This window comes from Piliocolobus tephrosceles, chromosome 14 (genome assembly GCF_002776525.5).
Source record: "Piliocolobus tephrosceles isolate RC106 chromosome 14, ASM277652v3, whole genome shotgun sequence".
Taxonomy (NCBI): Eukaryota; Metazoa; Chordata; class Mammalia; order Primates; family Cercopithecidae; genus Piliocolobus; species Piliocolobus tephrosceles.
The window spans coordinates 9129108-9141042 of NC_045447.1; the positions used below are offsets into that span (position 1 = coordinate 9129108).

The window sequence follows — 11935 nt, forward strand, 5'->3', positions numbered from 1 at the left end:
AGAGAAAGAAAGAAAGAAAGAAAGAAAGAAAGAAAGAAAGAAAGAAAGAAAGAAAGAGAAAGAAAGGAAAGAAAGAAAGAGAAGAGAAGAAAAGAGAAAAAAGAAAAGAAAAGAAGAGGAGATTGATTCAGGGAGCCAAGAGGCAAGGCCAGGATGAGGGAAGGCCGAGGGCAAGGGGTGCCTGGGGAGAGCCCATCACATGGGTCTTAGCCTTTTCTCAAGGGTAGGAGTCTGTTCCCAGGGGCTGGCTCCTCTGTCCCGCTAAGCCAGGGCATGGTGGCTTCTGGCACAGGCAATTATCAAAGTTGTCTTTTTTCACTTGTAAAATACACATAACACATAATTTACCATTGCAAGCATTTTACGTGTACAGTCCAGTGGCATGGTACATGCACGTGGTTGTGTAAGCATCACCACTTTCATCTCTAGAAAGTTTTCATCTTTATAGTTTGAGATTCTGTCCCCAGTAAACACTCACTCCTGTTACTCGCTCCCTCCAGCCCCTGGCAACCACCTTCCGCTCTCTGTCTCTGTGATTATGATGACTCTGAGTATTTTGTGTAAGTGGAATCATACAGCATTTAACTTTTGGGGGCTGGTTTATTTCACTAGCATAATATCCTCAAGGTTCATCCACACTGCAACGTGTGTCAGAACCTCCTTCCTCTTTAAGGCTGAATCCGAGTCCCTTGAGTGTCTACACCACATTTTGCGTATCCATCCACCCATCGATGCTTCCACCTTTTGGCTATTGTGAATAACGCTGCTATGATGATGGGTGCACAAATCTCTCTTTGAGACCCTGCTTTCAATTCTTCTGAGTATATACCCAGAAGTAGAAATGCTAGATCATATGGTAATTCTATTTTTACTTTTTTTGAGGAACTGCCATGCTGTTTTCCACGGCGGCTGCACCATTTTCATTCCCACCAGCAATGCCCGAGAGTTCCAATTTCTCCACATCCTCATCAACACTAGCTATTTTCTGTTTTTTTGATAGTAGCCATCCATCGCCAATGTGCTTTGACACACATCACCTCATTTGGTAAAAATCGGTCCAGGTGCAAGGGCCGGCTTGAAAGGAGCAAGGAGTCTAGAAGACGGGTGAGCTTGGAACAGAAACAGCAAGTGATGTGTTTGGCTGAAGCACAGGAGTGCAGTCAGAGATGAGGCTGGGAAGGTATCTGGGTGAGGCTGGCCTTGGGGGCCCCTGGATACCATGGGAGGAGCTGAGCTCAGAGAGCATGTGTCACTTGCCCAAGGTCTCAAAGCCAATAAGTAGCAGAGCTGTGACACAAATCCCAATCTGTTTTTCACAATTCCATAAGCATTTATTGAACACCTACTGTGTGCCAGGCCCCATGCTGGGGACTGTTTGACACCAAATCCATTGATCTTAACCGCTGCTCTACCCCAGCTCAAATAGTGGTCAGTCTCCAAGCTGCTCTAAGACAAGATGCATGAAGCAAACCCACCAGGGTGTGGAGGGAGGGTGTGGAGAGCAGCTTGCTAAACCATGGGAGCTACTTCATCGCACACTCACGCTCTCCCCCGAGGTAGAACTGGCTGAGCCTGAGAGGGTCAGTTGTCAACTCGAGAGGAGAAAGGAGATTCCCAGTAAATGACAGACCATCTGCAGCCTCCCCTCCCCAGCAGACAAGCTGATGGGGATCTACAAAAAGTGGGGGCTTGAGGAGGGCTTTGGTCATAAGTAGTTGCCATGTTTGTAGGTCGATAACAGCTGCATGCTGGCACGTCCACGGAGTCAACATCATACAGAATGATGGCATCACTTCCGCTGCTTTCCATTCCTTCTTCCCACACTTGGTGGGTTCCTACTGATGCAGGGCAGGTGAGCCCCCAAATTGGGGCTTAACCCAGGAGGGTTCTTGGCTTCACCCAGGAAAGAATGTAAGGGTGAACTGGTGGTGTTAGATGCCAGCTTGTATTAAAGCGGCCATGCCTAGCCCAGCAGAGGAACTGCTCCCTGCAGAGCAGGGCTCCCTGCTGGGCTGTGTGCCCAGAATGGCCGCTCAGAGCCAATTCTGCAGTCATATGGATACCCACTTTTAATTATATGCAAATTAAGGGACAGTTCATGCAGAAATTTCTAGGGAAAAGGTGGTAACTTCCGGGTCATTGGGCTGTTGCCACGGAAAGGACAGTCACTTCCGGGTGTTGCCATGCCAATGGTAAACTGGCATGGCACACTGGTGGGCAAGCCTTATGAAGAGGTGCTTCTACCCCAGGCTTGTTTTAGCTAGTCCTCAATTTGGTCCAGTGTCCAAGGTCTGCCTCCAGAGTCCAGTCCCACCCTATGTCACTACCAAGTGCCAGTAGTGGGAACAGCAGAGGTGAATAAAATAGACACGGCCTCTGCCCTCATGGAGTTTGTGGTCCACTGAGGGTCACCAATGTAAAACACACAGCCACAAGTGCGGTGGGTGTCAGGCAGCCCATAGTGGGGGTCATGTATCTGGGGCATAGGGGACAGCTTCTCGGATGAAGTATTGTACAAGCTGGGACCCAAAGCATGAGGAGGAATTGTCCAGGGAAAGGGACGGGGGAAGAGTGTTCCAGAAAAATGAGAACGTGTGCCAAGGGGCCAGAAGAGGCCTGGAGCGGTGGGAGACTGACTGGGAAGCATGGCTGGGCTGGCTAAGCAGGTAACTGGGCTGGGAGAGGAAACAAGGCCAGGGTTTGCCTTTCAAAGATCAAGGCAAGGCCGGGCGTGGCAGCTCACCCCTGTAATCCCAGCACTTTGGAAGGCCAAGGTGGGCAGATCACCTGTGGTCAGGAGTTCAAGACCAGCCTGGCCAACATGGTGAAACGCGGTCTCTACTAAAAACACAAACATTAGCATGATGTGGAGGTGCATGCCTGTAGTCCCAGCTACTCAGGAGGCTGAGGCAGGAGAATTGCTTGAACCCAAGAGGTGGAGGTTGCAGTGAACTGAGATCATGCCATCGCACTCCAGCCTAGGCGACACAGCGAGACTTCATCGCAAAAAAAAAAAAAAAAAAAAGAACAAACAAACAAAAAAGGTCACGGCAAATAGGGCTCAACGTCAAAACCATTTCAACAGGCATATTGAATTTTGGAAATCTTTCCTGCAGTGTTTCCCCTGTCGCTAATTTCAGTACATTTTCTCTCTCCCCAGCATCTCTCCTACCATAAAATTTAAACCATGAAGCGTTTGGTCCCATGAAGAGCCGTGTGGATACCATCTGCATTTCTGACTAGGGAGGAAGGGGACTGTGACACAAGGAGAGTCCCTGCTAGACAGCAGCGGGGAGTGGAAGACCCTTTCAGGGCAGGAGGAGAGGAAGGGAAGCTGGAGGTCAGGTGTGAGGGGCCTGGGGGCAGTGGAAAGATTCAGATAGGTTTGGGGAATCTGAGGACATCGGAGCTGGTGCCTGTGTCCCCAGGATGCATCCTAAGGGGTCTGCAAGGCTCACCTTAGGCCTGACGTTGCACCCAGTGTGGCCAGGCTGCAGCAGACTGAAATGACTGAGGGTCCCCAGTCCCCAGGCAGAGGGGCTGAAGACAGTCTCACAGAGACCCCCCAACCCCTGCAGCTGAGTGGAGGAAACCCAGGAGCTGAATGGGATAGTCTTATGGTTGAAATGTGTCCCCCAAAAAGATATGCTGCAGCCCTAACCCCCAGTATCTGTGAATGTGACCTTATTTGGAAATAGGGTCCTTGCAGATATAATTAAGACGAGGTCATTAGGTGGGGCTTAATCCAATATGAGTGGTGTCCTTACAAGAAGAGGAAAATGCCGTGTGACATTGGAGGCAGAGAGTGGAGTGATGCATTTGTAAATCTAGGGCTAAAGCCGGAAAGGCAAGAAAGGATCTTCCGCTAGAGGTTTCAGAGGAGGCACGGCACTGCCCGCACGTTGGTTTCAGACTTCTGGCCTCTGGGACTGTGAAAGAACACATTTCTGTGGTTTTCAACCACCGGGTTTGTGGGACTTTATTAGAGCAGCCACAGAAAAAAACAACATATGGGAAGAAGATTGGCTGTGAATTGGAAGTTTTCAGGGCGAAGCAGAGTCCAGTCAGCCTCAGAGAACGTGGATGCGGTGCCCAGAGACCAGGGTAGACCAGACCCACCACTCCTGAGCAGGTCCAGCGATGGCAGGTAGGGCAAGAGACTCCTTTCCCGGCCCATGAAAGCTTCTCCACACAGCCAAACACCATCTTCAAAAGGAAATAGGAGGGAGATCCCCCCAGTGCAGAGAAACCACTCTTACAAGGGATAGTCCTTTGAACGGACCACATATTTGCCTGTAAGAGACGACTTTACAAAAAAAAAAAGAGATTGGTTTTGTCACCCCTCCTCCTCCAACTGCCAAGACATCAGCAGGAAAGGGGGCACAAGGCAAAAAGAGATCAGATCTGGAAAATCCAGGCTTTTCACACAACTCAGCCCAAGAACGTACATTTCACCTCGTACACCCTATACTCTTTTTTTTTTTTGACACAGAGTCTCACTCTGTTGTCCAGGCTGGAATGCAATCGTGCAATCTCAGCTCATTGCAACCTCTGCCTCCCAGGTTCAGGTGATTCTCCTGCCTCAGCCTCCCAAGCAGCTGGGATTATAGGCTCGTGCCACCACCACCAAGCTAAGTTTTGTATTTTTGTTCGAGATGGGGTTTCACCATGTTGGCCAGGCTGGTCTCGAACTCCTGACCTCAAGTGGTCCATCAACCTTGGCTTCCCAAAGTGCTGGGATTGTAGGCATGAAGCACCGTGCCTGGCCCCCTACACTCATTTCTACAGATAGTTTCTGCAGAGTTAGGGCACCCTACAGGAGAGGCTTAGGTAGGAAACCAAGGTAAGTTCACAGGGGCATCTGCAGATGGGGCCACCCAGTTCATCACCAAGATGTTCACTGGAGCATGACATACAAACACAAATGTCAGAAGCAACCTACATATCCACACGGGACTGGGTCATAAATAATGATAATGGACTTCTACGCAACCATTAAAATTATGCTGTCAAAAGTGGTTTCATAATATGGGCCCAGCATGGTGGCTCATGCCTGTAATCCCAGCAATTTGGGAGGCCAAGGCAGTCGGAACACTTGAGGCCAAGAGTTCAAGACCAACCTGGCCAACATGGTGAGACCCCATCTTTACCAAAAATACAAAAATCAGGCCGGGTGCAGTGGCTCATGCCTGTAATCCCAGCACTTTGGGAAGCCAAGGTGGGCGGATCACCTGATATCAGAAATTTGAGATCAGCCTGACCAACATGGAGAAACCCCGTCTCTACTAAAAATACAAAATTAGCCAGGCTGGTGGTGCATGCCTGTAATCCCAGCTACTCGGGAGGCTGAGGCAGGAGAATCACTTGAACCTGGGAGGCGGAGATTGCAGTGAACCAAGATCGCGCCACTGCACTGCAGCCTGGGCAATAAGAGCTAAACTCGATCTCAAATAAATAAATAAATAAATAAATACAAAAATTACTTGGGCATGGTGGCAGGCACCTGTAGTCCCAGCTACTTGGGAGGTGGAGGTGGGAGGATCACCTGAGCCCAGGAGGCGGAGGTTGCAGTGAGCCCAGATTGCACCACTGCACTTCAGCCTGGGCAACAGAGCAAGACTCTGTCTCAGAAAAAAAGAAAGTGATTTACTAATATGGTGAAAGGTTGTGATAAGTGTTAAGTAATAGTAACAATAATAATAAATCAGCCTAAAAGGGTGTCTTTTTTTTTTTTTTTTTTTGAGACAGAGTCTCATTTTGTCACCCAGGCTGGAGTGACAGTGGTATGATCTCAGCTCACTGCAACCTCCGCCTCCTGGATTCAAGTGATTCTCCTGCCTCAGCCTCCCGAGTAGCTGGAATTAGAGGCACGTGCCATCACGCCTGGTTAATTTTTGTATTTTTAGTAGAGATGGGGTTTTACCATGTTGGCCAGACTGGTCTTGCACTCCTGGCCTCAAGTGATCCGCCTGCCTCAGCCTCCCAAAGTGCTGGAATTACAGGCATGAGTCACCGCCCCTGGCCTGCCTAAAAGGGTATCTGTAATATGATTCCAATATTTATGTGACGTTGCTGTGTAAGGCTAACTGCTTTAACCAACAACTCCAAGAGTTCAATGGCTTAACACAACTAAGGTTCATTTCTCCCCAAGACACTACCAAATGTGGGGCAGCATGGCATGGGAGGGGTCTGGACTCTACTGGCTCATTTGGGAACCCCGGTTTCTTCCATCTAGCAGCTTGGCTTCTCACTAGGGTGTTGAAGTCCTTCACTGGGTCCTTCCCATCCTGAGAGCATCCAAAGAAGAGAGAACTTGAAGGAGTAATAAAAGATTTTATGGAACAGGCTGATAAGTAAGGGACATTACCTTCTCCCACATTCCATTGGTCAGACTCAGTCATGTGACACTCTCCTTGCAGGGAAGGCTGGGAAATGTAGTCTAGATGCATGTCGGAGGAGTAAGGAAACAGGATTTGCTGAACACACAGCATCACGTCTGCCAGTTAACATGTATAAAAAACACTACTGCAAGGAAATCACCCCATTTAACAGTCATTATTCCTGGGTAGTGAAACTATAAGCATTTAAATTTTTTTCATATTTACCTTACTTTGAATTTTGTAATTTTCTGAAATAAACTTTTAGTATTTTTATAGAGAGAAAAAAATGTAATTTTGTAATTGAAAAAATAGTCTTCAGGCTTCTTTCGGGATTTGGACAGGATTGTTTGGTGGTCAGTCTTACAGGTTATATAATCAAAGGAAAGTTTATCACCTTCTATGCTAGTCTGTTTGGACTGCTGAGACAAATACCATAAACTAGGTAGCTTATAAAATACAGAGATTAGTGCAGTTTTGTTACATATGTAGTAAAAGGGAAAAAATTTAAAAATAAAAATAAAACACAATAGAGATTAGGCCAGGCAAAGTGGCTCATGCCTGTAATCCCAGCACTTTGGGAGAATCACTTGAGCCCAGGAGTTGGAGACCAGCCTGGGCAACACGGTAAGACCCTTTCTCTATAAAACATGAAAAACAAAATCAAATTAGCCAGGTGTGGTTGTGCACACTTGCGGTCCCAGCTACTCAGGAATCTGAGGATCGCTTGAGCTGGGAAGGTTGAGGCTACAGTGAGCCGTGATTGTGCCAGCCACTCCAGCCTGGGCGACAGGGTGAGACCCTGTCTCAAAAAAGAAAAAAAGTAAAGAAAAACAACAGAGATTGATTTCTCACAGTTCTAGAGGCTGGAAGTCCAAGATTAAGGCATCAGCAGATTCAGTGTCTGGGGAGGGTCACTTTCTGGTTCTTAGACAGCACCACACCTCTGCATCCTCACGTGGAAGGGACAAGACAGCTCTCTGGGGCCTCTTCCATAAGGGCACGAATCCCATTCCTGAGGGCTCCACCCTCATGACCAGGTCACCCCCAAAGGCCCCACCTCCTCATGCCACCACCTTAGGGGTTAGGTTTCAACTCATGCATTTGAGGGGCACACACATTGAGACCACGGCACCTTCCTCAGCCTTAAAGTCTCCACCTCTGTAAAATGGAAAATAAAAATGACAGACGCCACATAGAGAGCTGGGAAAATGAAATGAGAAAGCGTGGACGTGCCATTGGTATGGCTCCTGGCACAGAGCAGGTCCACAGCCGGCATGATTTCCATCGGTCAAACCTCCTTCCCTGCCCGTCCACTTGCCCCCTCCTGGGTCACAAGTCCGGGCCTCCTCCTCGTCCCTCGCCCACCCACACCATCTCTCCGACTCTCTCTCACCTGGCGACCCTGCTTTTTATTTCAGAGGCACAGAGACAAGAAGGAGAAAACCCAGGGACGGCCACCTTGGCTCCTACCCCTGGGCGCCTGGGCCTGTCCCTCAGCCATCTTCCTGCTTCCAGATATGGACGCTCAGGTCCCCAGGCAACCCTGTCTTGATACCCACCGCAGGCACTCATGATTCTTTCCCCTCCAACCTCACCACCACGCTTCCTCTAGCTTCTTGGCTGGTTCCTTCCTCTCCATGTCTATGGCCCCTAAAATCCTTGGAATGACCAAGACTCAGGCCCTGGACACTGTTACGGGTTGACTCGTGTCCTTGGAAAGGATATGCCGTTGATGTATATCACAGAGTCCTTAAAAGGAAGGGAATTCTGACTCTTGCTACAGTGTGGACTGACCTTGGGGACATTATGCTCAGTGAAATAAGCCAGACACACAAAAAAACAAAGACCGTATGACTCCATTTAGATGAGATCCCTAGAGAAGTCAAATTCATAGAGCTAGAAACCAGAATGGCAGCTGCCCAGGGCAGGGGCGGGGGAGAATAAGGAGCTAGTGTTCACTGGGTGCAGTGTTTCAGTTCAGGCAGATGAAAAGTTTCTGGAGATGGATCCTGGTGATGGCTGCAGAGAATGTGAATGTTCTTAATGCCACTGCACTATGCACTGAAAAATGGTGAAGATGGGGCTGGGCTCAGTGTCACACACTGTAGTCCCTGCTACTCAGGAGGCTGAGACAGGAGGATCGCGTGAGCCCAGGAATTGGAGGCTGCAGTGAGCCCTGATCACACCTGCGAATAGCCACTGTACTCCTGCTTGGGCAACGTAGTGAGACCCTGTCTCAAAAAATTTTTTTGTTTAAATGGTGAAGATGGTCTATTTTATGGTTGTGTACTTTTTTCACCATATAAAAAAGGATAACCAAGCCAAGTACAATGGCTCATGCCTGTGATCCCAGCACTTTGGGAGGCTGAGGCAGACAGATCACTTGAAGCCAGGAGTTCGAGACCAGCCTGAGAAGCATAGTGAAACCCCGTCTCTATTAAAAAAAAAAAAATACAAAAATTAGCCTGGCATGGTGGCACACACCTATAATCCCAGCTGCTCAGGAGGCCGAGGTACAAGAATCGCTTGAGCCCAGGAGTTGGAGGTTGCAATGAGCCAAGATCATGCCACTGCATTCCAACCTGGGCAACAGAGCAAGACTCTGTCTCAAAAATAAATAAATACAAAATAAAAATAAAATTTAAAAGTATAACCTAGCCAGGCATGGTGGCTCACGCCTGTAATCCCAGCACTTTGGGAGGCTGAGGAGGGTGGATCATGAGGTCAGGAGATGAAGACCATCCTGGCTAACACGGTGAAACCCCATCTCTTCTAAAAATACAAAAAATTAGCTGGGCGTGGTGGTAAGCATCTGTAGTCCCAGCTACTCAGGAGGCTGAGGCAGGAGAATGGTGTGAACCCGGGAGGCAGAGCTTGCAGTGAGCCAAGATCATGCCACTGCACTCCAGCCTGGGTGACAGAGCGAGACTCCGTCTCAAAAAAAAAAAAAAAAAAAAAAAAAAGCATAACCTAAAAATGTCTTTAAATAAAAATAAAACAATAAAAAGGATGTATTGAAATCCTATCCCCAGTAACTCAGACCTTATGTGGAAATAGGGTCATTACCAGTTAGGATGAGGTCCTACCTGAGCAGGATTCAGCTTTAATCCAATATGCCTACAGCATCCTTATTACAAGAGGACTGAGACACATGGGAAGAACAGGATGTGACAACAGCTGAAGCCAAGGACACCAAGGATGGCCAGCCACCTCCAGGAGCTGGGAAGAGGCAAGAAAAGGCTCCAGCCAGAGCCTCGAAGGGAGAGCAGCACTGCTGACACCTCAGCGTCAGACTTCTGGCCTTCTGAACTGTGAGACAATAAACTCCTGTTGTCTGAAGCCACCCAGTTTGTGACACCGTGTCACAGCAGCCCTGGGAGACGGATACAGGCCCCTCCTCTTCTCCCTCCCAGCCTAGGTGGTCTCATCCCGACTGGTGGCAGCAATGGCGCCTCTGGAACTGTGACTCCCGCACTGACGTCTCCATCCCAGCCTTCCCCGTGAACTCCAGGCTCATCTTTCCCACGCCCTGCCTGGGTGTCTAACAGGCAGCTTACATGTAACATGTCTACAACACAACTTCCCTTCTTCACCCTCAAAACTTGCTTTGTTTTCTCAGTTAATGGCTCCTCATCCAGCAAGTGACCTGAGCCCAGAATTCTAGAATCCTTCCTGACTTCAGCTCTTCTCACAAACCCTCATCCAAAGCGTCAGCTAATCCTGGCAACTCCACCTTCCAATTAGACCCTAAGCCTCATTCTTTCTCATCTGCCGCTTCCACCTGGCCTGGATTCTGGCACCAGCGGGGCTCCCTGTGTCTGCCCCACTCAGTCCTCAGCATTCCCAGTACAGCAGCTGGAGATCTTTTTATTTATTTATGTTTTTATTTTTTGAGACAGGGTCTTGCTCCAACTCCCAGGCTGGAGTACAGTGGCGTGATTATAGAACACTGCAGCCTCAAACTCATGGGCTCAAGCAACTATCCCACCTCTGTCCCCCAAGTAGCTGGGACCACAGGTACATACCATGATGCCCAGCTAATTTTTGTATGTTTTGTAGAGATGGGGTTTCACTATGTTGCCCAGGCTGGTCTCAAACTCCTGAGCTCAACTGATCCTCTAGTCTCGGCCTCCCAAAGTGCCGAGATTACAGGCATGAGCCCCGACACCCGGTGTGATATCTCCTTTGCCCATCCCCCTGCCACCAACAGTCACTTCCATGATACAGCCTGGATCCTGGCTTGGTCAACAATACCCTTTCTTTTCTTTTCTTTTCTTTTTTCTTTTTTGAGGCAGGATCTCACTATGCTGCCTAGCTGGAGTGCAGTGATGTGATCATGGCTCACTGCAGCCTCAAACTCCTGGGCTAAAATGATCCTCCCACCTCAGCCTCCCAGGTACCTGGGACTACAGGCACCACCATGTCCAGCTAATTTTTTTTTTATTTTTTTGTAGGGACAGGGTCTCACTGTATTGCCCAGGCTGGTCTCAGACTCCTGGGTTCAAGTGATCCTCCCATCTCAGGCTCCCAAAATGCTGGGATTACAGGCGTGAAGCCACCATGACTGGCTGTTTTTTATTTTTTATATTTTTAGAGACAAGGTCTTCTGTCACGCAGGTTGGAGTGCAGTGGCATGATCATAACTCTCTGCAGCCTCCACTTCCTGGTTTCAAGCAATTCTCCTGCCTTAGCCTCCCCAAGCAGGTGGGACTATAGATGTGCACCACCATCCCAGGCTAATTTGTTTTTTCTTAGAGATGGGATCTTGCTATATTGCCCAGGCTGCAGTGCAGTGGCATAATCATAGCTTACTGCAGCTTTGAACTCTTTGACTCAAGCGATCCCTCTGCCTTGGCCTTCCAAAGAGCTGGGACTATTGGTGTGAGCCACCATGCCCATTCCCCTTATTTTATATCACAAACCGCCTTTCCCGGGACTCTCTGTCTCCCCGCCTTTATTTTTCTCCATTGTTTAGTATCTGCCACCTCTAATAAAGTATATAACGTACGCAGTTTTTCACTTACTGTCCATCTCCCTCCACTAGAACATAGAGGCCATGATGGCAGGAAGCTTTGTCTCTTTTTCCTGCTATGTTTCAGGATAAGAACAGGGCATGGCACAGCGTGCTGCTTAGTAGATAGTGAGTGAATGAGCATATGAATGAATGGATTTTCTGATGCAGGCCCACATTTTCTCATAGTCAGTTTCAGCTCTAGAAGGAGGCTGGTGGACCGGGCGCAGTGGCTTGTGACTGTAATCCTAGCACTTTGGAAGGCAGAGGCGGGTGGATCACCTGAGGTCAGGAGTTCAAGACCAGCCTGGCCAACATGGCAAAATCCCATCTCTACTAAAAATACAAAAATTGCCAGGCCTGGTGGCCCATGCCTGTAGTCCCAGCTACTCGAGCAGTTAAGTCAGGAGAATCACTTGAACCCGGGAGGCAGAGGTTGTAGTGAGCCAAGATCTCACCACTGCACTCCAGCCTGGGCAACAGAGCGAGACTCCGTCATAAATAAATAAATAAATAAATAAATAAATAAATAAATAAATAAATA

The 11935-nt window shown here is 48.5% G+C and overlaps 1 long non-coding RNA gene across 2 annotated transcripts in view; it reads right to left on the bottom strand.

The window, feature by feature from the left end:
* Positions 1–3116: 3116 nt before the first annotated feature.
* Positions 3117–11935, bottom strand: part of LOC111545856 — a 12249-nt gene continuing 3430 nt past the window's right edge. Inside the window, exons 2-3 of one of the 2 annotated variants that reach the window (XR_002732567.1) lie at positions 6368–6525; positions 3117–4206 (exon numbers count right to left, since the gene is read on the bottom strand). This is a non-coding gene — a long non-coding RNA (uncharacterized LOC111545856). Of the gene's footprint in view, positions 4307–6367; positions 6526–11935 lie in introns of both variants that reach the window. The other variant, XR_002732568.1, reaches the window with a different exon arrangement.